Below are 23,483 nucleotides of genomic sequence, written 5' to 3'. Positions count from 1 at the left end.
CACCCCCCGCCTTAATTGGTTCTCCTCCCTTCCAAGGGTGTTGAGGCGGGTGGGAACAGCAGGGGGTGAAGGTGCTATGTTTAAAGAGGTGGAGTTATGCAGATCTAAAACGCGTGGATTGCAGCAGCAGCAAGCCGAAAAGTGCAGGCATGTAAGGGATCTAGAGGTTGACAACATGTCTTCTTAACGGGAGTCCAGGAGCTCATCTCCACAAATGGACTTTTCAGGATCCTTGGGTGGCTCCGTAGTTTGAAACCAATTCTGGTTATCGCTTCTCAGCCTTTTGGCTAAGATCAAGTGTAGTATCTGTTCTTATCAGTTTAATATCTGATACGTCCCCTATCTGGGGACCATATATTAAATGGATTTTTAGAACAGGGAGATGGAAAAAGAGCTTGCTCTGTCCACTCCACGCATTGACCTGGTATTGCAGTATCTCCAGGACCGGTGCACCCCTTCTTTAATGCAGTTTCTAAAATCAGAAAGAATTGAATTCAATGTTTTTTGTTCATTTTGCTTGTTTGTCGGATTTGGGGATGGACTCTTTGGCTTTGCTTTTCTTCTCCTCATTGGATTTTTCATGTTCAAAGTTGCAGAAGCCAGATTACAAGCTCATTTTGGTTCAACTTCAGCAACTGTGCATTGCATTGCCATGTAATGTGATGCAATGCTATCTTTCTAGCTCTCCCTTTTTACTTCCTTTTGGATAAACAGACATATTAGGCAAGCATATTGGAGCTTTCACCTAAATAACTACAGGTGGTGAGATAAGCTGCACAATATAATTGACCTTTCAGTATATTGTTGCACACACACCATCTATTTAGCAAATGCCCTTGTTATCAACAGCAGCCTTTTAAACTCACCTGAGCTAACAGGTATGTGCGCTGGTTACTCTGCTGCGCTTAAAATTTCTTTTTTGGTTTGCTACAATGCCTTTTCTGAAACGTTGTCTCCTTCTGCTGGAACACTGACTTCTTTCATTTAATGCCTGCAGACTATAAAAGAGAACCCAACCCAAAAAGTTTGGTTGATTAGTCTGTGGCATTCTGTTAAACTGTTGCTTATGGCGGTCTCTGTGAGCTTCTCAGCGACATTCAGCCAGCCAGGTATCCTGCCTGCAGTAGATGGAATGTGGCAATGGAACGCTGGCTGCGCGTGTCATAATAGGCTCTGAGCCTTTATATACCTGTGCACAGCAGCAGCCACCTTCAGTCTGCTGCTGGACAGCCAGCAGCAGCAGCAGCAGGAGAGGTATGTAATCAGGAGCCCTCCTGCTAAGGGTAGACAGCTGCTCGTTCCACCCCACCCCCCGCCTTAATTGGTTCTCCTCCCTTCCAACGGTGTTGAGGCGGGTGGGAACAGCAGGGGGTGAAGGTGCTGTGTTTAAAGAGGTGGAGTTATGCAGATCTAAAACGCGTGGATTGCAGCAGCAGCAAGCCGAAAAGTGCAGGCATGTAAGGGATCTAGAGGTTGACAACATGTCTTCTTAACGGGAGTCCAGGAGCTCATCTCCACAAATGGACTTTTCAGGATCCTTGGGTGGCTCCGTAGTTTGAAACCAATTCTGGTTATCGCTTCTCGGCCTTTTGGCTAAGATCAAGTGCAGTGATTTAGCGATTGCTGCCTTGGTTTTGGTTGGAGGTGTCTAGGGTACCTGGCTCGTCGGCCTTGGGGGATCGTCCTTACCTAATTGTGGGGACTTCACCCCCTTGCTGCTATAGGCGTGTCGGCTTAGTCCCCAGACAACGGGAAGTGATCATACTCGCTCCTTCTGTGTGTTGGAGTGGAGATTACGCTCATTCTGTTGGAGAATCATGGCAACAGAGGCGGAGTTGTGGCCGAAGTTGGAGGTTCCAGAACATGCACGTGTGGAGACCGCTTTCCGGATTTTTTGTCCGGAGAGACTGTCAGAAGGTTAAGGACTTTCGGTTTATTATGAAGGAGATCATCTTGGGTGTCGCAAAGGTGAATAAAGAAGACATCGTGGCAGTTATGGATTATCCCCAAAAGGGTGTCTATGACGTGTTTTTTGAGTCTACAAAGATTTTGGAGAACTATATGGATTCTTTTGATGAATTGAGACATGAGAAGTTTGTTGGAATTCGGTTTCAACGTCACGTATTTAGTAGTGAAAAGATGGTGACAGTGAAAATGTTTTCACCACTGGTTCCAGAAGAGGACATTGTCACGTTTTTGAGTGGTTTTGCCAAGTCTGTAGTATCAAAAGGTAAAGTAATGAATGAATTCGGAGTATGGACGGGAAAGTGGAAATTTTTTGTGGAATTTAACATGAACAAGGATAGGAGTTTTTCCTACCCGCCTCAAAGGTTTAAGCTTGGTAAAGTAAGTGGGAATTTATTCTTTAATGGGATGGATTCCTTTTGTTCAATTTGTGAGGTATATGGTCATAAACGTGAAGACTGTACTGCAGAAAAGTGTTGGAAGTGTAAAGCGGAAGGACATGTTTCTAAATCATGTCCAGTAGAAAGGAATAAGTGTAACCTGTGTATGGAAATTGGGCATAGGTTTAAGGAATGCCCAAAGAGAAAGAGTAATAAGGAGAAGATGGAAAGTGCAAAGGCGGAAAAGAAAGAAAAAAAGAAGACGGTAGAGGTTCAGAGGCAAACAGAAGAGGAGGAAGCTGATAAAGAAATGGACAAAGTTAAAAAAGGAATTGCGGAAATGAAGGGAAGTGGTGTGTGTTTTGAAGCTTTTTTTCCAAAGGTAATCGCAAGTGTGAAGGCAAATAAAGAGAGGTTTTTTGAAACCTATAAGGTGGGAAGGACATGGATAGATTATGTGAATACAAACTTTGAATCTTTCTCGCAAGAGAAAGGACTGTTGGAGTATCTAACATATTATGAGTTGAAGGGAGGAATGCAGTAATGTGTTTTGTTTCCTTCCTCTATATATTATGTGTCTGAGAGGAAATACTGGTTGTTGTTTTGTTTTTTTTGTATATGCATTAAATAATGTTTTTTTGTTTTAAAATGACACGATGATGGATTTGGTCCATCACCGTTTTCAGAAGTATGGAATCGAGATGGTACTTGTAATCTGAGTGTTAAGAAAAAAAAAAAAAAAAAAATCTGTTCTTATCAGTTTAATATCTGATACGTCCCCTATCTGGGGACCATATATTAAATGGATTTTTAGAACAGGGAGATGGAAAAAGAGCTTGCTCTGTCCACTCCATGCATTGACCTGGTATTGCAGTATCTCCAGGACCGGTGCACCCCTTCTTTAATGCAGTTTCTAAAATCAGAAAGAATTGAATTCAATGCTTTTTGTTCATTTTGCTTGTTTGTCGGATTTTGGGATGGACTCTTTGGCTTTGCTTTTCTTCTCCTCATTGGATTTTTCATGTTCAAAGTTGCAGAAGCCAGATTACAAGCTCATTTTGGTTCAACTTCAGCAACTGTGCATTGCATTGCCATGTAATGTGATGCAATGCTATCTTTCTAGCTCTCCCTTTTTACTTCCTTTTGGATAAACAGACATATTAGGCAAGCATTTTGGAGCTTTCACCTAAATAACTACAGGTGGTGAGATAAGCTGCACAATATAATTGACCTTTCAGTATATTGTTGCACACACACCATCTATTTAGCAAATGCCCTTGTTATCAACAGCAGCCTTTTAAACTCACCTGAGCTAACAGGTATGTGCGCTGGTTACTCTGCTGCGCTTAAAATTTCTTTTTTGGTTTGCTACAATGCCTTTTCTGAAACGTTGTCTCCTTCTGCTGGAACACTGACTTCTTTCATTTAATGCCTGCAGACTATAAAAGAGAACCCAACCCAAAAAGTTTGGTTGATTAGTCTGTGGCATTCTGTTAAACTGTTGCTTATGGCGGTCTCTGTGAGCTTCTCAGCGACATTCAGCCAGCCAGGTATCCTGCCTGCAGTAGATGGAATGTGGCAATGGAACGCTGGCTGCGCGTGTCATAATAGGCTCTGAGCCTTTATATACCTGTGCACAGCAGCAGCCACCTTCAGTCTGCTGCTGGACAGCCAGCAGCAGCAGCAGCAGGAGAGGTATGTAATCAGGAGCCCTCCTGCTAAGGGTAGACAGCTGCTCGTTCCACCCCACCCCCCGCCTTAATTGGTTCTCCTCCCTTCCAATGGTGTTGAGGCGGGTGGGAACAGCAGGGGGTGAAGGTGCTGTGTTTAAAGAGGTGGAGTTATGCAGATCTAAAACGCGTGGATTGCAGCAGCAGCAAGCCGAAAAGTGCAGGCATGTAAGGGATCTAGAGGTTGACAACATGTCTTCTTAACGGGAGTCCAGGAGCTCATCTCCACAAATGGACTTTTCAGGATCCTTGGGTGGCTCCGTAGTTTGAAACCAATTCTGGTTATCGCTTCTCGGCCTTTTGGCTAAGATCAAGTGTAGTATCTGTTCTTATCAGTTTAATATCTGATACGTCCCCTATCTGGGGACCATATATTAAATGGATTTTTAGAACAGGGAGATGGAAAAAGAGCTTGCTCTGTCCACTCCACGCATTGACCTGGTATTGCAGTATCTCCAGGACCGGTGCACCCCTTCTTTAATGCAGTTTCTAAAATCAGAAAGAATTGAATTCAATGTTTTTTGTTCATTTTGCTTGTTTGTCGGATTTGGGGATGGACTCTTTGGCTTTGCTTTTCTTCTCCTCATTGGATTTTTCATGTTCAAAGTTGCAGAAGCCAGATTACAAGCTCATTTTGGTTCAACTTCAGCAACTGTGCATTGCATTGCCATGTAATGTGATGCAATGCTATCTTTCTAGCTCTCCCTTTTTACTTCCTTTTGGATAAACAGACATATTAGGCAAGCATTTTGGAGCTTTCACCTAAATAACTACAGGTGGTGAGATAAGCTGCACAATATAATTGACCTTTCAGTATATTGTTGCACACACACCATCTATTTAGCAAATGCCCTTGTTATCAACAGCAGCCTTTTAAACTCACCTGAGCTAACAGGTATGTGCGCTGGTTACTCTGCTGCGCTTAAAATTTCTTTTTTGGTTTGCTACAATGCCTTTTCTGAAACGTTGTCTCCTTCTGCTGGAACACTGACTTCTTTCATTTAATGCCTGCAGACTATAAAAGAGAACCCAACCCAAAAAGTTTGGTTGATTAGTCTGTGGCATTCTGTTAAACTGTTGCTTATGGCGGTCTCTGTGAGCTTCTCAGCGACATTCAGCCAGCCAGGTATCCTGCCTGCAGTCTATGGAATGTGGCAATGGAACGCTGGCTGCGCGTGTCATAATAGGCTCTGAGCCTTTATATACCTGTGCACAGCAGCAGCCACCTTCAGTCTGCTGCTGGACAGCCAGCAGCAGCAGCAGCAGGAGAGGTATGTAATCAGGAGCCCTCCTGCTAAGGGTAGACAGCTGCTCGTTCCACCCCACCCCCCGCCTTAATTGGTTCTCCTCCCTTCCAAGGGTGTTGAGGCGGGTGGGAACAGCAGGGGGTGAAGGTGCTGTGTTTAAAGAGGTGGAGTTATGCAGATCTAAAACGCGTGGATTGCAGCAGCAGCAAGCCGAAAAGTGCAGGCATGTAAGGGATCTAGAGGTTGACAACATGTCTTCTTAACGGGAGTCCAGGAGCTCATCTCCACAAATGGACTTTTCAGGATCCTTGGGTGGCTCCGTAGTTTGAAACCAATTCTGGTTATCGCTTCTCGGCCTTTTGGCTAAGATCAAGTGTAGTATCTGTTCTTATCAGTTTAATATCTGATACGTCCCCTATCTGGGGACCATATATTAAATGGATTTTTATAACAGGGAGATGGAAAATGAGCTTGCTCTGTCCACTCCACGCATTGACCTGGTATTGCAGTATCTCCAGGACCGGTGCACCCCTTCTTTAATGCAGTTTCTAAACTCAGAAAGAATTGAATTCAATGTTTTTTGTTCATTTTGCTTGTTTGTCGGATTTGGGGATGGACTCTTTGGCTTTGCTTTTCTTCTCCTCATTGGATTTTTCATGTTCAAAGTTGCAGAAGCCAGATTACAAGCTCATTTTGGTTCAACTTCAGCAACTGTGCATTGCATTGCCATGTAATGTGATGCAATGCTATCTTTCTAGCTCTCCCTTTTTACTTCCTTTTGGATAAACAGACATATTAGGCAAGCATTTTGGAGCTTTCACCTAAATAACTACAGGTGGTGAGATAAGCTGCACAATATAATTGACCTTTCAGTATATTGTTGCACACACACCATCTATTTAGCAAATGCCCTTGTTATCAACAGCAGCCTTTTAAACTCACCTGAGCTAACAGGTATGTGCGCTGGTTACTCTGCTGCGCTTAAAATTTCTTTTTTGGTTTGCTACAATGCCTTTTCTGAAACGTTGTCTCCTTCTGCTGGAACACTGACTTCTTTCATTTAATGCCTGCAGACTATAAAAGAGAACCCAACCCAAAAAGTTTGGTTGATTAGTCTGTGGCATTCTGTTAAACTGTTGCTTATGGCGGTCTCTGTGAGCTTCTCAGCGACATTCAGCCAGCCAGGTATCCTGCCTGCAGTAGATGGAATGTGGTAATGGAACGCTGGCTGCACGTGTCATAATAGGCTCTGAGCCTTTATATACCTGTGCACAGCAGCAGCCACCTTCAGTCTGCTGCTGGACAGCCAGCAGCAGCAGCAGCAGGAGAGGTATGAAATCAGGAGCCCTCCTGCTAAGGGTAGACAGCTGCTCGTTCCACCCCACCCCCCGCCTTAATTGGTTCTCCTCCCTTCCAACGGTGTTGAGGCGGGTGGGAACAGCAGGGGGTGAAGGTGCTGTGTTTAAAGAGGTGGAGTTATGCAGATCTAAAACGCGTGGATTGCAGCAGCAGCAAGCCGAAAAGTGCAGGCATGTAAGGGATCTAGAGGTTGACAACATGTCTTCTTAACGGGAGTCCAGGAGCTCATCTCCACAAATGGACTTTTCAGGATCCTTGGGTGGCTCCGTAGTTTGAAACCAATTCTGGTTATCGCTTCTCGGCCTTTTGGCTAAGATCAAGTGTAGTATCTGTTCTTATCAGTTTAATATCTGATACGTCCCCTATCTGGGGACCATATATTAAATGGATTTTTAGAACAGGGAGATGGAAAAAGAGCTTGCTCTGTCCACTCCACGCATTGACCTGGTATTGCAGTATCTCCAGGACCGGTGCACCCCTTCTTTAATGCAGTTTCTAAAATCAGAAAGAATTGAATTCAATGTTTTTTGTTCATTTTGCTTGTTTGTCGGATTTGGGGATGGACTCTTTGGCTTTGCTTTTCTTCTCCTCATTGGATTTTTCATGTTCAAAGTTGCAGAAGCCAGATTACAAGCTCATTTTGGTTCAACTTCAGCAACTGTGCATTGCATTGCCATGTAATGTGATGCAATGCTATCTTTCTAGCTCTCCCTTTTTACTTCCTTTTGGATAAACAGACATATTAGGCAAGCATTTTGGAGCTTTCACCTAAATAACTACAGGTGGTGAGATAAGCTGCACAATATAATTGACCTTTCAGTATATTGTTGCACACACACCATCTATTTAGCAAATGCCCTTGTTATCAACAGCAGCCTTTTAAACTCACCTGAGCTAACAGGTATGTGCGCTGGTTACTCTGCTGCGCTTAAAATTTCTTTTTTGGTTTGCTACAATGCCTTTTCTGAAACGTTGTCTCCTTCTGCTGGAACACTGACTTCTTTCATTTAATGCCTGCAGACTATAAAAGAGAACCCAACCCAAAAAGTTTGGTTGATTAGTCTGTGGCATTCTGTTAAACTGTTGCTTATGGCGGTCTCTGTGAGCTTCTCAGCGACATTCAGCCAGCCAGGTATCCTGCCTGCAGTAGATGGAATGTGGCAATGGAACGCTGGCTGCGCGTGTCATAATAGGCTCTGAGCCTTTATATACCTGTGCACAGCAGCAGCCACCTTCAGTTTGCTGCTGGACAGCCAGCAGCAGCAGCAGCAGGAGAGGTATGTAATCAGGAGCCCTCCTGCTAAGGGTAGACAGCTGCTCGTTCCACCCCACCCCCCGCCTTAATTGGTTCTCCTCCCTTCCAACGGTGTTGAGGCGGGTGGGAACAGCAGGGGGTGAAGGTGCTGTGTTTAAAGAGGTGGAGTTATGCAGATCTAAAACGCGTGGATTGCAGCAGCAGCAAGCCGAAAAGTGCAGGCATGTAAGGGATCTAGAGGTTGACAACATGTCTTCTTAACGGGAGTCCAGGAGCTCATCTCCACAAATGGACTTTTCAGGATCCTTGGGTGGCTCCGTAGTTTGAAACCAATTCTGGTTATCGCTTCTCGGCCTTTTGGCTAAGATCAAGTGTAGTATCTGTTCTTATCAGTTTAATATCTGATACGTCCCCTATCTGGGGACCATATATTAAATGGATTTTTAGAACAGGGAGATGGAAAAAGAGCTTGCTCTGTCCACTCCACGCATTGACCTGGTATTGCAGTATCTCCAGGACCGGTGCACCCCTTCTTTAATGCAGTTTCTAAAATCAGAAAGAATTGAATTCAATGTTTTTTGTTCATTTTGCTTGTTTGTCGGATTTGGGGATGGACTCTTTGGCTTTGCTTTTCTTCTCCTCATTGGATTTTTCATGTTCAAAGTTGCAGAAGCCAGATTACAAGCTCATTTTGGTTCAACTTCAGCAACTGTGCATTGCATTGCCATTTAATGTGATGCAATGCTATCTTTCTGGCTCTCCCTTTTTACTTCCTTTTGGATAAACAGACATATTAGGCAAGCATTTTGGAGCTTTCACCTAAATAACTACAGGTGGTGAGATAAGCTGCACAATATAATTGACCTTTCAGTATATTGTTGCACACACACCATCTATTTAGCAAATGCCCTTGTTATCAACAGCAGCCTTTTAAACTCACCTGAGCTAACAGGTATGTGCGCTGGTTACTCTGCTGCGCTTAAAATTTCTTTTTTGGTTTGCTACAATGCCTTTTCTGAAACGTTGTCTCCTTCTGCTGGAACACTGACTTCTTTCATTTAATGCCTGCAGACTATAAAAGAGAACCCAACCCAAAAAGTTTGGTTGATTAGTCTGTGGCATTCTGTTAAACTGTTGCTTATGGCGGTCTCTGTGAGCTTCTCAGCGACATTCAGCCAGCCAGGTATCCTGCCTGCAGTAGATGGAATGTGGCAATGGAACGCTGGCTGCGCGTGTCATAATAGGCTCTGAGCCTTTATATACCTGTGCACAGCAGCAGCCACCTTCAGTCTGCTGCTGGACAGCCAGCAGCAGCAGCAGCAGGAGAGGTATGTAATCAGGAGCCCTCCTGCTAAGGGTAGACAGCTGCTCGTTCCACCCCACCCCCCGCCTTAATTGGTTCTCCTCCCTTCCAACGGTGTTGAGGCGGGTGGGAACAGCAGGGGGTGAAGGTGCTGTGTTTAAAGAGGTGGAGTTATGCAGATCTAAAACGCGTGGATTGCAGCAGCAGCAAGCCGAAAAGTGCAGGCATGTAAGGGATCTAGAGGTTGACAACATGTCTTCTTAACGGGAGTCCAGGAGCTCATCTCCACAAATGGACTTTTCAGGATCCTTGGGTGGCTCCGTAGTTTGAAACCAATTCTGGTTATCGCTTCTCGGCCTTTTGGCTAAGATCAAGTGTAGTATCTGTTCTTATCAGTTTAATATCTGATACGTCCCCTATCTGGGGACCATATATTAAATGGATTTTTAGAACAGGGAGATGGAAAAAGAGCTTGCTCTGTCCACTCCACGCATTGACCTGGTATTGCAGTATCTCCAGGACCGGTGCACCCCTTCTTTAATGCAGTTTCTAAAATCAGAAAGAATTTAATTCAATGTTTTTTGTTCATTTTGCTTGTTTGTCGGATTTTGGGATGGACTCTTTGGCTTTGCTTTTCTTCTCCTCATTGGATTTTTCATGTTCAAAGTTGCAGAAGCCAGATTACAAGCTCATTTTGGTTCAACTTCAGCAACTGTGCATTGCATTGCCATGTAATGTGATGCAATGCTATCTTTCTAGCTCTCCCTTTTTACTTCCTTTTGGATAAACAGACATATTAGGCAAGCATTTTGGAGCTTTCACCTAAATAACTACAGGTGGTGAGATAAGCTGCACAATATAATTGACCTTTCAGTATATTGTTGCACACACACCATCTATTTAGCAAATGCCCTTGTTATCAACAGCAGCCTTTTAAACTCACCTGAGCTAACAGGTATGTGCGCTGGTTACTCTGCTGCGCTTAAAATTTCTTTTTTGGTTTGCTACAATGCCTTTTCTGAAACGTTGTCTCCTTCTGCTGGAACACTGACTTCTTTCATTTAATGCCTGCAGACTATAAAAGAGAACCCAACCCAAAAAGTTTGGTTGATTAGTCTGTGGCATTCTGTTAAACTGTTGCTTATGGCGGTCTCTGTGAGCTTCTCAGCGACATTCAGCCATCCAGGTATCCCGCCTGCAGTAGATGGAATGTGGCAATGGAACGCTGGCTGCGCGTGTCATAATAGGCTCTGAGCCTTTATATACCTGTGCACAGCAGCAGCCACCTTCAGTCTGCTGCTGGACAGCCAGCAGCAGCAGCAGCAGGAGAGGTATGTAATCAGGAGCCCTCCTGCTAAGGGTAGACAGCTGCTCGTTCCACCCCACCCCCCGCCTTAATTGGTTCTCCTCCCTTCCAACGGTGTTGAGGCGGGTGGGAACAGCAGGGGGTGAAGGTGCTGTGTTTAAAGAGGTGGAGTTATGCAGATCTAAAACGCGTGGATTGCAGCAGCAGCAAGCCGAAAAGTGCAGGCATGTAAGGGATCTAGAGGTTGACAACATGTCTTCTTAACGGGAGTCCAGGAGCTCATCTCCACAAATGGACTTTTCAGGATCCTTGGGTGGCTCCGTAGTTTGAAACCAATTCTGGTTATCGCTTCTCGGCCTTTTGGCTAAGATCAAGTGTAGTATCTGTTCTTATCAGTTTAATATCTGATACGTCCCCTATCTGGGGACCATATATTAAATGGATTTTTAGAACAGGGAGATGGAAAAAGAGCTTGCTCTGTCCACTCCACGCATTGACCTGGTATTGCAGTATCTCCAGGACCGGTGCACCCCTTCTTTAATGCAGTTTCTAAAATCAGAAAGAATTGAATTCAATGTTTTTTGTTCATTTTGCTTGTTTGTCGGATTTGGGGATGGACTCTTTGGCTTTGCTTTTCTTCTCCTCATTGGATTTTTCATGTTCAAAGTTGCAGAAGCCAGATTACAAGCTCATTTTGGTTCAACTTCAGCAACTGTGCATTGCATTGCCATGTAATGTGATGCAATGCTATCTTTCTAGCTCTCCCTTTTTACTTCCTTTTGGATAAACAGACATATTAGGCAAGCATTTTGGAGCTTTCACCTAAATAACTACAGGTGGTGAGATAAGCTGCACAATATAATTGACCTTTCAGTGTATTGTTGCACACACACCATCTATTTAGCAAATGCCCTTGTTATCAACAGCAGCCTTTTAAACTCACCTGAGCTAACAGGTATGTGCGCTGGTTACTCTGCTGCGCTTAAAATTTCTTTTTTGGTTTGCTACAATGCCTTTTCTGAAACGTTGTCTCCTTCTGCTGGAACACTGACTTCTTTCATTTAATGCCTGCAGACTATAAAAGAGAACCCAACCCAAAAAGTTTGGTTGATTAGTCTGTGGCATTCTGTTAAACTGTTGCTTATGGCGGTCTCTGTGAGCTTCTCAGCGACATTCAGCCAGCCAGGTATCCTGCCTGCAGTAGATGGAATGTGGCAATGGAACGCTGGCTGCGCGTGTCATAATAGGCTCTGAGCCTTTATATACCTGTGCACAGCAGCAGCCACCTTCAGTCTGCTGCTGGACAGCCAGCAGCAGCAGCAGCAGGAGAGGTATGTAATCAGGAGCCCTCCTGCTAAGGGTAGACAGCTGCTCGTTCCACCCCACCCCCCGCCTTAATTGGTTCTCCTCCCTTCCAACGGTGTTGAGGCGGGTGGGAACAGCAGGGGGTGAAGGTGCTGTGTTTAAAGAGGTGGAGTTATGCAGATCTAAAACGCGTGGATTGCAGCAGCAGCAAGCCGAAAAGTGCAGGCATGTAAGGGATCTAGAGGTTGACAACATGTCTTCTTAACGGGAGTCCAGGAGCTCATCTCCACAAATGGACTTTTCAGGATCCTTGGGTGGCTCCGTAGTTTGAAACCAATTCTGGTTATCGCTTCTCGGCCTTTTGGCTAAGATCAAGTGTAGTATCTGTTCTTATCAGTTTAATATCTGATACGTCCCCTATCTGGGGACCATATATTAAATGGATTTTTATAACAGGGAGATGGAAAATGAGCTTGCTCTGTCCACTCCACGCATTGACCTGGTATTGCAGTATCTCCAGGACCGGTGCACCCCTTCTTTAATGCAGTTTCTAAACTCAGAAAGAATTGAATTCAATGTTTTTTGTTCATTTTGCTTGTTTGTCGGATTTGGGGATGGACTCTTTGGCTTTGCTTTTCTTCTCCTCATTGGATTTTTCATGTTCAAAGTTGCAGAAGCCAGATTACAAGCTCATTTTGGTTCAACTTCAGCAACTGTGCATTGCATTGCCATGTAATGTGATGCAATGCTATCTTTCTAGCTCTCCCTTTTTACTTCCTTTTGGATAAACAGACATATTAGGCAAGCATTTTGGAGCTTTCACCTAAATAACTACAGGTGGTGAGATAAGCTGCACAATATAATTGACCTTTCAGTATATTGTTGCACACACACCATCTATTTAGCAAATGCCCTTGTTATCAACAGCAGCCTTTTAAACTCACCTGAGCTAACAGGTATGTGCGCTGGTTACTCTGCTGCGCTTAAAATTTCTTTTTTGGTTTGCTACAATGCCTTTTCTGAAACGTTGTCTCCTTCTGCTGGAACACTGACTTCTTTCATTTAATGCCTGCAGACTATAAAAGAGAACCCAACCCAAAAAGTTTGGTTGATTAGTCTGTGGCATTCTGTTAAACTGTTGCTTATGGCGGTCTCTGTGAGCTTCTCAGCGACATTCAGCCAGCCAGGTATCCTGCCTGCAGTAGATGGAATGTGGTAATGGAACGCTGGCTGCGCGTGTCATAATAGGCTCTGAGCCTTTATATACCTGTGCACAGCAGCAGCCACCTTCAGTCTGCTGCTGGACAGCCAGCAGCAGCAGCAGCAGGAGAGGTATGAAATCAGGAGCCCTCCTGCTAAGGGTAGACAGCTGCTCGTTCCACCCCACCCCCCGCCTTAATTGGTTCTCCTCCCTTCCAACGGTGTTGAGGCGGGTGGGAACAGCAGGGGGTGAAGGTGCTGTGTTTAAAGAGGTGGAGTTATGCAGATCTAAAACGCGTGGATTGCAGCAGCAGCAAGCCGAAAAGTGCAGGCATGTAAGGGATCTAGAGGTTGACAACATGTCTTCTTAACGGGAGTCCAGGAGCTCATCTCCACAAATGGACTTTTCAGGATCCTTGGGTGGCTCCGTAGTTTGAAACCAATTCTGGTTATCGCTTCTCGGCCTTTTGGCTAAGATCAAGTGTAGTATCTGTTCTTATCAGTTTAATATCTGATACGTCCCCTATCTGGGGACCATATATTAAATGGATTTTTAGAACAGGGAGATGGAAAAAGAGCTTGCTCTGTCCACTCCACGCATTGACCTGGTATTGCAGTATCTCCAGGACCGGTGCACCCCTTCTTTAATGCAGTTTCTAAAATCAGAAAGAATTGAATTCAATGTTTTTTGTTCATTTTGCTTGTTTGTCGGATTTGGGGATGGACTCTTTGGCTTTGCTTTTCTTCTCCTCATTGGATTTTTCATGTTCAAAGTTGCAGAAGCCAGATTACAAGCTCATTTTGGTTCAACTTCAGCAACTGTGCATTGCATTGCCATGTAATGTGATGCAATGCTATCTTTCTAGCTCTCCCTTTTTACTTCCTTTTGGATAAACAGACATATTAGGCAAGCATTTTGGAGCTTTCACCTAAATAACTACAGGTGGTGAGATAAGCTGCACAATATAATTGACCTTTCAGTATATTGTTGCACACACACCATCTATTTAGCAAATGCCCTTGTTATCAACAGCAGCCTTTTAAACTCACCTGAGCTAACAGGTATGTGCGCTGGTTACTCTGCTGCGCTTAAAATTTCTTTTTTGGTTTGCTACAATGCCTTTTCTGAAACGTTGTCTCCTTCTGCTGGAACACTGACTTCTTTCATTTAATGCCTGCAGACTATAAAAGAGAACCCAACCCAAAAAGTTTGGTTGATTAGTCTGTGGCATTCTGTTAAACTGTTGCTTATGGCGGTCTCTGTGAGCTTCTCAGCGACATTCAGCCAGCCAGGTATCCTGCCTGCAGTAGATGGAATGTGGCAATGGAACGCTGGCTGCGCGTGTCATAATAGGCTCTGAGCCTTTATATACCTGTGCACAGCAGCAGCCACCTTCAGTTTGCTGCTGGACAGCCAGCAGCAGCAGCAGCAGGAGAGGTATGTAATCAGGAGCCCTCCTGCTAAGGGTAGACAGCTGCTCGTTCCACCCCACCCCCCGCCTTAATTGGTTCTCCTCCCTTCCAACGGTGTTGAGGCGGGTGGGAACAGCAGGGGGTGAAGGTGCTGTGTTTAAAGAGGTGGAGTTATGCAGATCTAAAACGCGTGGATTGCAGCAGCAGCAAGCCGAAAAGTGCAGGCATGTAAGGGATCTAGAGGTTGACAACATGTCTTCTTAACGGGAGTCCAGGAGCTCATCTCCACAAATGGACTTTTCAGGATCCTTGGGTGGCTCCGTAGTTTGAAACCAATTCTGGTTATCGCTTCTCGGCCTTTTGGCTAAGATCAAGTGTAGTATCTGTTCTTATCAGTTTAATATCTGATACGTCCCCTATCTGGGGACCATATATTAAATGGATTTTTAGAACAGGGAGATGGAAAAAGAGCTTGCTCTGTCCACTCCACGCATTGACCTGGTATTGCAGTATCTCCAGGACCGGTGCACCCCTTCTTTAATGCAGTTTCTAAAATCAGAAAGAATTGAATTCAATGTTTTTTGTTCATTTTGCTTGTTTGTCGGATTTGGGGATGGACTCTTTGGCTTTGCTTTTCTTCTCCTCATTGGATTTTTCATGTTCAAAGTTGCAGAAGCCAGATTACAAGCTCATTTTGGTTCAACTTCAGCAACTGTGCATTGCATTGCCATTTAATGTGATGCAATGCTATCTTTCTGGCTCTCCCTTTTTACTTCCTTTTGGATAAACAGACATATTAGGCAAGCATTTTGGAGCTTTCACCTAAATAACTACAGGTGGTGAGATAAGCTGCACAATATAATTGACCTTTCAGTATATTGTTGCACACACACCATCTATTTAGCAAATGCCCTTGTTATCAACAGCAGCCTTTTAAACTCACCTGAGCTAACAGGTATGTGCGCTGGTTACTCTGCTGCGCTTAAAATTTCTTTTTTGGTTTGCTACAATGCCTTTTCTGAAACGTTGTCTCCTTCTGCTGGAACACTGACTTCTTTCATTTAATGCCTGCAGACTATAAAAGAGAACCCAACCCAAAAAGTTTGGTTGATTAGTCTGTGGCATTCTGTTAAACTGTTGCTTATGGCGGTCTCTGTGAGCTTCTCAGCGACATTCAGCCAGCCAGGTATCCTGCCTGCAGTAGATGGAATGTGGCAATGGAACGCTGGCTGCGCGTGTCATAATAGGCTCTGAGCCTTTATATACCTGTGCACAGCAGCAGCCACCTTCAGTCTGCTGCTGGACAGCCAGCAGCAGCAGCAGCAGGAGAGGTATGTAATCAGGAGCCCTCCTGCTAAGGGTAGACAGCTGCTCGTTCCACCCCACCCCCCGCCTTAATTGGTTCTCCTCCCTTCCAACGGTGTTGAGGCGGGTGGGAACAGCAGGGGGTGAAGGTGCTGTGTTTAAAGAGGTGGAGTTATGCAGATCTAAAACGCGTGGATTGCAGCAGCAGCAAGCCGAAAAGTGCAGGCATGTAAGGGATCTAGAGGTTGACAACATGTCTTCTTAACGGGAGTCCAGGAGCTCATCTCCACAAATGGACTTTTCAGGATCCTTGGGTGGCTCCGTAGTTTGAAACCAATTCTGGTTATCGCTTCTCGGCCTTTTGGCTAAGATCAAGTGTAGTATCTGTTCTTATCAGTTTAATATCTGATACGTCCCCTATCTGGGGACCATATATTAAATGGATTTTTAGAACAGGGAGATGGAAAAAGAGCTTGCTCTGTCCACTCCACGCATTGACCTGGTATTGCAGTATCTCCAGGACCGGTGCACCCCTTCTTTAATGCAGTTTCTAAAATCAGAAAGAATTGAATTCAATGTTTTTTGTTCATTTTGCTTGTTTGTCGGATTTGGGGATGGACTCTTTGGCTTTGCTTTTCTTCTCCTCATTGGATTTTTCATGTTCAAAGTTGCAGAAGCCAGATTACAAGCTCATTTTGGTTCAACTTCAGCAACTGTGCATTGCATTGCCATGTAATGTGATGCAATGCTATCTTTCTAGCTCTCCCTTTTTACTTCCTTTTGGATAAACAGACATATTAGGCAAGCATTTTGGAGCTTTCACCTAAATAACTACAGGTGGTGAGATAAGCTGCACAATATAATTGACCTTTCAGTATATTGTTGCACACACACCATCTATTTAGCAAATGCCCTTGTTATCAACAGCAGCCTTTTAAACTCACCTGAGCTAACAGGTATGTGCGCTGGTTACTCTGCTGCGCTTAAAATTTCTTTTTTGGTTTGCTACAATGCCTTTTCTGAAACGTTGTCTCCTTCTGCTGGAACACTGACTTCTTTCATTTAATGCCTGCAGACTATAAAAGAGAACCCAACCCAAAAAGTTTGGTTGATTAGTCTGTGGCATTCTGTTAAACTGTTGCTTATGGCGGTCTCTGTGAGCTTCTCAGCGACATTCAGCCATCCAGGTATCCCGCCTGCAGTAGATGGAATGTGGCAATGGAACGCTGGCTGCGCGTGTCATAATAGGCTCTGAGCCTTTATATACCTGTGCACAGCAGCAGCCACCTTCAGTCTGCTGCTGGACAGCCAGCAGCAGCAGCAGCAGGAGAGGTATGTAATCAGGAGCCCTCCTGCTAAGGGTAGACAGCTGCTCGTTCCACCCCACCCCCCGCCTTAATTGGTTCTCCTCCCTTCCAACGGTGTTGAGGCGGGTGGGAACAGCAGGGGGTGAAGGTGCTGTGTTTAAAGAGGTGGAGTTATGCAGATCTAAAACGCGTGGATTGCAGCAGCAGCAAGCCGAAAAGTGCAGGCATGTAAGGGATCTAGAGGTTGACAACATGTCTTCTTAACGGGAGTCCAGGAGCTCATCTCCACAAATGGACTTTTCAGGATCCTTGGGTGGCTCCGTAGTTTGAAACCAATTCTGGTTATCGCTTCTCGGCCTTTTGGCTAAGATCAAGTGTAGTATCTGTTCTTATCAGTTTAATATCTGATACGTCCCCTATCTGGGGACCATATATTAAATGGATTTTTAGAACAGGGAGATGGAAAAAGAGCTTGCTCTGTCCACTCCACGCATTGACCTGGTATTGCAGTATCTCCAGGACCGGTGCACCCCTTCTTTAATGCAGTTTCTAAAATCAGAAAGAATTGAATTCAATGTTTTTTGTTCATTTTGCTTGTTTGTCGGATTTGGGGATGGACTCTTTGGCTTTGCTTTTCTTCTCCTCATTGGATTTTTCATGTTCAAAGTTGCAGAAGCCAGATTACAAGCTCATTTTGGTTCAACTTCAGCAACTGTGCATTGCATTGCCATGTAATGTGATGCAATGCTATCTTTCTAGCTCTCCCTTTTTACTTCCTTTTGGATAAACAGACATATTAGGCAAGCATTTTGGAGCTTTCACCTAAATAACTACAGGTGGTGAGATAAGCTGCACAATATAATTGACCTTTCAGTGTATTGTTGCACACACACCATCTATTTAGCAAATGCCCTTGTTATCAACAGCAGCCTTTTAAACTCACCTGAGCTAACAGGTATGTGCGCTGGTTACTCTGCTGCGCTTAAAATTTCTTTTTTGGTTTGCTACAATGCCTTTTCTGAAACGTTGTCTCCTTCTGCTGGAACACTGACTTCTTTCATTTAATGCCTGCAGACTATAAAAGAGAACCCAACCCAAAAAGTTTGGTTGATTAGTCTGTGGCATTCTGTTAAACTGTTGCTTATGGCGGTCTCTGTGAGCTTCTCAGCGACATTCAGCCAGCCAGGTATCCTGCCTGCAGTAGATGGAATGTGGCAATGGAACGCTGGCTGCGCGTGTCATAATAGGCTCTGAGCCTTTATATACCTGTGCACAGCAGCAGCCACCTTCAGTCTGCTGCTGGACAGCCAGCAGCAGCAGCAGCAGGAGAGGTATGTAATCAGGAGCCCTCCTGCTAAGGGTAGACAGCTGCTCGTTCCACCCCACCCCCCGCCTTAATTGGTTCTCCTCCCTTCCAACGGTGTTGAGGCGGGTGGGAACAGCAGGGGGTGAAGGTGCTGTGTTTAAAGAGGTGGAGTTATGCAGATCTAAAACGCGTGGATTGCAGCAGCAGCAAGCCGAAAAGTGCAGGCATGTAAGGGATCTAGAGGTTGACAACATGTCTTCTTAACGGGAGTCCAGGAGCTCATCTCCACAAATGGACTTTTCAGGATACTTGGGTGGCTCCGTAGTTTGAAACCAATTCTGGTTATCGCTTCTCGGCCTTTTGGCTAAGATCAAGTGTAGTATCTGTTCTTATCAGTTTAATATCTGATACGTCCCCTATCTGGGGACCATATATTAAATGGATTTTTAGAACAGGGAGATGGAAAAAGAGCTTGCTCTGTCCACTCCACGCATTGACCTAGTATTGCAGTATCTCCAGGACCGGTGCACCCCTTCTTTAATGCAGTTTCTAAAATCAGAAAGAATTGAATTCAATGTTTTTTGTTCATTTTGCTTGTTTGTCGGATTTGGGGATGGACTCTTTGGCTTTGCTTTTCTTCTCCTCATTGGATTTTTCATGTTCAAAGTTGCAGAAGCCAGATTACAAGCTCATTTTGGTTCAACTTCAGCAACTGTGCATTGCATTGCCATTTAATGTGATGCAATGCTATCTTTCTGGCTCTCCCTTTTTACTTCCTTTTGGATAAACAGACATATTAGGCAAGCATTTTGGAGCTTTCACCTAAATAACTACAGGTGGTGAGATAAGCTGCACAATATAATTGACCTTTCAGTATATTGTTGCACACACACCATCTATTTAGCAAATGCCCTTGTTATCAACAGCAGCCTTTTAAACTCACCTGAGCTAACAGGTATGTGCGCTGGTTACTCTGCTGCGCTTAAAATTTCTTTTTTGGTTTGCTACAATGCCTTTTCTGAAACGTTGTCTCCTTCTGCTGGAACACTGACTTCTTTCATTTAATGCCTGCAGACTATAAAAGAGAACCCAACCCAAAAAGTTTGGTTGATTAGTCTGTGGCATTCTGTTAAACTGTTGCTTATGGCGGTCTCTGTGAGCTTCTCAGCGACATTCAGCCAGCCAGGTATCCTGCCTGCAGTAGATGGAATGTGGCAATGGAACGCTGACTGCGCGTGTCATAATAGGCTCTGAGCCTTTATATACCTGTGCACAGCAGCAGCCACCTTCAGTCTGCTGCTGGACAGCCAGCAGCAGCAGCAGCAGGAGAGGTATGTAATCAGGAGCCCTCCTGCTAAGGGTAGACAGCTGCTCGTTCCACCCCACCCCCCGCCTTAATTGGTTCTCCTCCCTTCCAACGGTGTTGAGGCGGGTGGGAACAGCAGGGGGTGAAGGTGCTGTGTTTAAAGAGGTGGAGTTATGCAGATCTAAAACGCGTGGATTGCAGCAGCAGCAAGCCGAAAAGTGCAGGCATGTAAGGGATCTAGAGGTTGACAACATGTCTTCTTAACGGGAGTCCAGGAGCTCATCTCCACAAATGGACTTTTCAGGATCCTTGGGTGGCTCCGTAGTTTGAAACCAATTCTGGTTATCGCTTCTCGGCCTTTTGGCTAAGATCAAGTGTAGTATCTGTTCTTATCAGTTTAATATCTGATACGTCCCCTATCTGGGGACCATATATTAAATGGATTTTTAGAACAGGGAGATGGAAAAAGAGCTTGCTCTGTCCACTCCACGCATTGACCTGGTATTGCAGTATCTCCAGGACCGGTGCACCCCTTCTTTAATGCAGTTTCTAAAATCAGAAAGAATTGAATTCAATGTTTTTTGTTCATTTTGCTTGTTTGTCGGATTTTGGGATGGACTCTTTGGCTTTGCTTTTCTTCTCCTCATTGGATTTTTCATGTTCAAAGTTGCAGAAGCCAGATTACAAGCTCATTTTGGTTCAACTTCAGCAACTGTGCATTGCATTGCCATGTAATGTGATGCAATGCTATCTTTCTAGCTCTCCCTTTTTACTTCCTTTTGGATAAACAGACATATTAGGCAAGCATTTTGGAGCTTTCACCTAAATAACTACAGGTGGTGAGATAAGCTGCACAATATAATTGACCTTTCAGTATATTGTTGCACACACACCATCTATTTAGCAAATGCCCTTGTTATCAACAGCAGCCTTTTAAACTCACCTGAGCTAACAGGTATGTGCGCTGGTTACTCTGCTGCGCTTAAAATTTCTTTTTTGGTTTGCTACAATGCCTTTTCTGAAACGTTGTCTCCTTCTGCTGGAACACTGACTTCTTTCATTTAATGCCTGCAGACTATAAAAGAGAACCCAACCCAAAAAGTTTGGTTGATTAGTCTGTGGCATTCTGTTAAACTGTTGCTTATGGCGGTCTCTGTGAGCTTCTCAGCGACATTCAGCCATCCAGGTATCCCGCCTGCAGTAGATGGAATGTGGCAATGGAACGCTGGCTGCGCGTGTCATAATAGGCTCTGAGCCTTTATATACCTGTGCACAGCAGCAGCCACCTTCAGTCTGCTGCTGGACAGCCAGCAGCAGCAGCAGCAGGAGAGGTATGTAATCAGGAGCCCTCCTGCTAAGGGTAGACAGCTGCTCGTTCCACCCCACCCCCCGCCTTAATTGGTTCTCCTCCCTTCCAACGGTGTTGAGGCGGGTGGGAACAGCAGGGGGTGAAGGTGCTGTGTTTAAAGAGGTGGAGTTATGCAGATCTAAAACGCGTGGATTGCAGCAGCAGCAAGCCGAAAAGTGCAGGCATGTAAGGGATCTAGAGGTTGACAACATGTCTGCTTAACGGGAGTCCAGGAGCTCATCTCCACAAATGGACTTTTCAGGATCCTTGGGTGGCTCCGTAGTTTGAAACCAATTCTGGTTATCGCTTCTCGGCCTTTTGGCTAAGATCAAGTGTAGTATCTGTTCTTATCAGTTTAATATCTGATACGTCCCCTATCTGGGGACCATATATTAAATGGATTTTTAGAACAGGGAGATGGAAAAAGAGCTTGCTCTGTCCACTCCACGCATTGACCTGGTATTGCAGTATCTCCAGGACCGGTGCACCCCTTCTTTAATGCAGTTTCTAAAATCAGAAAGAATTGAATTCAATGTTTTTTGTTCATTTTGCTTGTTTGTCGGATTTGGGGATGGACTCTTTGGCTTTGCTTTTCTTCTCCTCATTGGATTTTTCATGTTCAAAGTTGCAGAAGCCAGATTACAAGCTCATTTTGGTTCAACTTCAGCAACTGTGCATTGCATTGCCATGTAATGTGATGCAATGCTATCTTTCTAGCTCTCCCTTTTTACTTCCTTTTGGATAAACAGACATATTAGGCAAGCATTTTGGAGCTTTCACCTAAATAACTACAGGTGGTGAGATAAGCTGCACAATATAATTGACCTTTCAGTATATTGTTGCACACACACCATCTATTTAGCAAATGCCCTTGTTATCAACAGCAGCCTTTTAAACTCACCTGAGCTAACAGGTATGTGCGCTGGTTACTCTGCTGCGCTTAAAATTTCTTTTTTGGTTTGCTACAATGCCTTTTCTGAAACGTTGTCTCCTTCTGCTGGAACACTGACTTCTTTCATTTAATGCCTGCAGACTATAAAAGAGAACCCAACCCAAAAAGTTTGGTTGATTAGTCTGTGGCATTCTGTTAAACTGTTGCTTATGGCGGTCTCTGTGAGCTTCTCAGCGACATTCAGCCAGCCAGGTATCCTGCCTGCAGTAGATGGAATGTGGCAATGGAACGCTGGCTGCGCGTGTCATAATAGGCTCTGAGCCTTTATATACCTGTGCACAGCAGCAGCCACCTTCAGTCTGCTGCTGGACAGCCAGCAGCAGCAGCAGCAGGAGAGGTATGTAATCAGGAGCCCTCCTGCTAAGGGTAGACAGCTGCTCGTTCCACCCCACCCCCCGCCTTAATTGGTTCTCCTCCCTTCCAACGGTGTTGAGGCGGGTGGGAACAGCAGGGGGTGAAGGTGCTGTGTTTAAAGAGGTGGAGTTATGCAGATCTAAAACGCGTGGATTGCAGCAGCAGCAAGCCGAAAAGTGCAGGCATGTAAGGGATCTAGAGGTTGACAACATGTCTTCTTAACGGGAGTCCAGGAGCTCATCTCCACAAATGGACTTTTCAGGATCCTTGGGTGGCTCCGTAGTTTGAAACCAATTCTGGTTATCGCTTCTCGGCCTTTTGGCTAAGATCAAGTGTAGTATCTGTTCTTATCAGTTTAATATCTGATACGTCCCCTATCTGGGGACCATATATTAAATGGATTTTTAGAACAGGGAGATGGAAAAAGAGCTTGCTCTGTCCACTCCACGCATTGACCTAGTATTGCAGTATCTCCAGGACCGGTGCACCCCTTCTTTAATGCAGTTTCTAAAATCAGAAAGAATTGAATTCAATGTTTTTTGTTCATTTTGCTTGTTTGTCGGATTTGGGGATGGACTCTTTGGCTTTGCTTTTCTTCTCCTCATTGGATTTTTCATGTTCAAAGTTGCAGAAGCCAGATTACAAGCTCATTTTGGTTCAACTTCAGCAACTGTGCATTGCATTGCCATTTAATGTGATGCAATGCTATCTTTCTGGCTCTCCCTTTTTACTTCCTTTTGGATAAACAGACATATTAGGCAAGCATTTTGGAGCTTTCACCTAAATAACTACAGGTGGTGAGATAAGCTGCACAATATAATTGACCTTTCAGTATATTGTTGCACACACACCATCTATTTAGCAAATGCCCTTGTTATCAACAGCAGCCTTTTAAACTCACCTGAGCTAACAGGTATGTGCGCTGGTTACTCTGCTGCGCTTAAAATTTCTTTTTTGGTTTGCTACAATGCCTTTTCTGAAACGTTGTCTCCTTCTGCTGGAACACTGACTTCTTTCATTTAATGCCTGCAGACTATAAAAGAGAACCCAACCCAAAAAGTTTGGTTGATTAGTCTGTGGCATTCTGTTAAACTGTTGCTTATGGCGGTCTCTGTGAGCTTCTCAGCGACATTCAGCCAGCC

General features: G+C 44.6%; 17 non-coding genes across 17 annotated transcripts; all 17 read left to right on the top strand.

The window, feature by feature from the left end:
* The first annotated feature begins 267 nt into the window (after window positions 1-267).
* Window positions 268-458, top strand: LOC141209951 (U2 spliceosomal RNA). The gene has a single exon (XR_012280136.1). It is a non-coding gene; the product is annotated as a U2 spliceosomal RNA (small nuclear RNA).
* Window positions 459-3,058: 2,600 nt separating this feature from the next.
* LOC141210696 (U2 spliceosomal RNA) lies at window positions 3,059-3,244 on the top strand. Its single transcript, XR_012280819.1, has one exon. It is a non-coding gene; the product is annotated as a U2 spliceosomal RNA (small nuclear RNA).
* A 1,115-nt stretch (window positions 3,245-4,359) lies between these two features.
* LOC141209444 (U2 spliceosomal RNA) lies at window positions 4,360-4,550 on the top strand. Its single transcript, XR_012279638.1, has one exon. It is a non-coding gene; the product is annotated as a U2 spliceosomal RNA (small nuclear RNA).
* Window positions 4,551-5,665: 1,115 nt separating this feature from the next.
* On the top strand, window positions 5,666-5,856 carry LOC141210113 (U2 spliceosomal RNA). The gene has a single exon (XR_012280291.1). It is a non-coding gene; the product is annotated as a U2 spliceosomal RNA (small nuclear RNA).
* Window positions 5,857-6,971: 1,115 nt separating this feature from the next.
* LOC141209443 (U2 spliceosomal RNA) lies at window positions 6,972-7,162 on the top strand. Its single transcript, XR_012279637.1, has one exon. It is a non-coding gene; the product is annotated as a U2 spliceosomal RNA (small nuclear RNA).
* A 1,115-nt stretch (window positions 7,163-8,277) lies between these two features.
* LOC141209442 (U2 spliceosomal RNA) lies at window positions 8,278-8,468 on the top strand. The gene has a single exon (XR_012279636.1). It is a non-coding gene; the product is annotated as a U2 spliceosomal RNA (small nuclear RNA).
* A 1,115-nt stretch (window positions 8,469-9,583) lies between these two features.
* On the top strand, window positions 9,584-9,774 carry LOC141209441 (U2 spliceosomal RNA). Its single transcript, XR_012279635.1, has one exon. It is a non-coding gene; the product is annotated as a U2 spliceosomal RNA (small nuclear RNA).
* A 1,115-nt stretch (window positions 9,775-10,889) lies between these two features.
* On the top strand, window positions 10,890-11,080 carry LOC141209440 (U2 spliceosomal RNA). Its single transcript, XR_012279634.1, has one exon. It is a non-coding gene; the product is annotated as a U2 spliceosomal RNA (small nuclear RNA).
* A 1,115-nt stretch (window positions 11,081-12,195) lies between these two features.
* LOC141210112 (U2 spliceosomal RNA) lies at window positions 12,196-12,386 on the top strand. Its single transcript, XR_012280290.1, has one exon. It is a non-coding gene; the product is annotated as a U2 spliceosomal RNA (small nuclear RNA).
* Window positions 12,387-13,501: 1,115 nt separating this feature from the next.
* Window positions 13,502-13,692, top strand: LOC141209439 (U2 spliceosomal RNA). The gene has a single exon (XR_012279633.1). It is a non-coding gene; the product is annotated as a U2 spliceosomal RNA (small nuclear RNA).
* Window positions 13,693-14,807: 1,115 nt separating this feature from the next.
* LOC141209438 (U2 spliceosomal RNA) lies at window positions 14,808-14,998 on the top strand. Its single transcript, XR_012279632.1, has one exon. It is a non-coding gene; the product is annotated as a U2 spliceosomal RNA (small nuclear RNA).
* Window positions 14,999-16,113: 1,115 nt separating this feature from the next.
* Window positions 16,114-16,304, top strand: LOC141209437 (U2 spliceosomal RNA). The gene has a single exon (XR_012279631.1). It is a non-coding gene; the product is annotated as a U2 spliceosomal RNA (small nuclear RNA).
* A 1,115-nt stretch (window positions 16,305-17,419) lies between these two features.
* On the top strand, window positions 17,420-17,610 carry LOC141209436 (U2 spliceosomal RNA). The gene has a single exon (XR_012279630.1). It is a non-coding gene; the product is annotated as a U2 spliceosomal RNA (small nuclear RNA).
* A 1,115-nt stretch (window positions 17,611-18,725) lies between these two features.
* Window positions 18,726-18,916, top strand: LOC141210332 (U2 spliceosomal RNA). Its single transcript, XR_012280504.1, has one exon. It is a non-coding gene; the product is annotated as a U2 spliceosomal RNA (small nuclear RNA).
* Window positions 18,917-20,031: 1,115 nt separating this feature from the next.
* Window positions 20,032-20,222, top strand: LOC141209435 (U2 spliceosomal RNA). Its single transcript, XR_012279629.1, has one exon. It is a non-coding gene; the product is annotated as a U2 spliceosomal RNA (small nuclear RNA).
* Window positions 20,223-21,337: 1,115 nt separating this feature from the next.
* LOC141209433 (U2 spliceosomal RNA) lies at window positions 21,338-21,528 on the top strand. The gene has a single exon (XR_012279627.1). It is a non-coding gene; the product is annotated as a U2 spliceosomal RNA (small nuclear RNA).
* A 1,115-nt stretch (window positions 21,529-22,643) lies between these two features.
* Window positions 22,644-22,834, top strand: LOC141210331 (U2 spliceosomal RNA). Its single transcript, XR_012280503.1, has one exon. It is a non-coding gene; the product is annotated as a U2 spliceosomal RNA (small nuclear RNA).
* The last annotated feature ends 649 nt before the right edge of the window (window positions 22,835-23,483 follow it).

Source organism: Phyllobates terribilis, unplaced genomic scaffold, assembly GCF_046119375.1.
Source record: "Phyllobates terribilis strain yellow unplaced genomic scaffold, ASM4611937v1 Scaffold_169__1_contigs__length_4117513, whole genome shotgun sequence".
NCBI lineage: Eukaryota > Metazoa > Chordata > Amphibia > Anura > Dendrobatidae > Phyllobates > Phyllobates terribilis.
The sequence above is the reverse complement of the archived record's forward strand: the minus strand, read 5'-3'. Positions and strand labels throughout refer to the sequence as shown.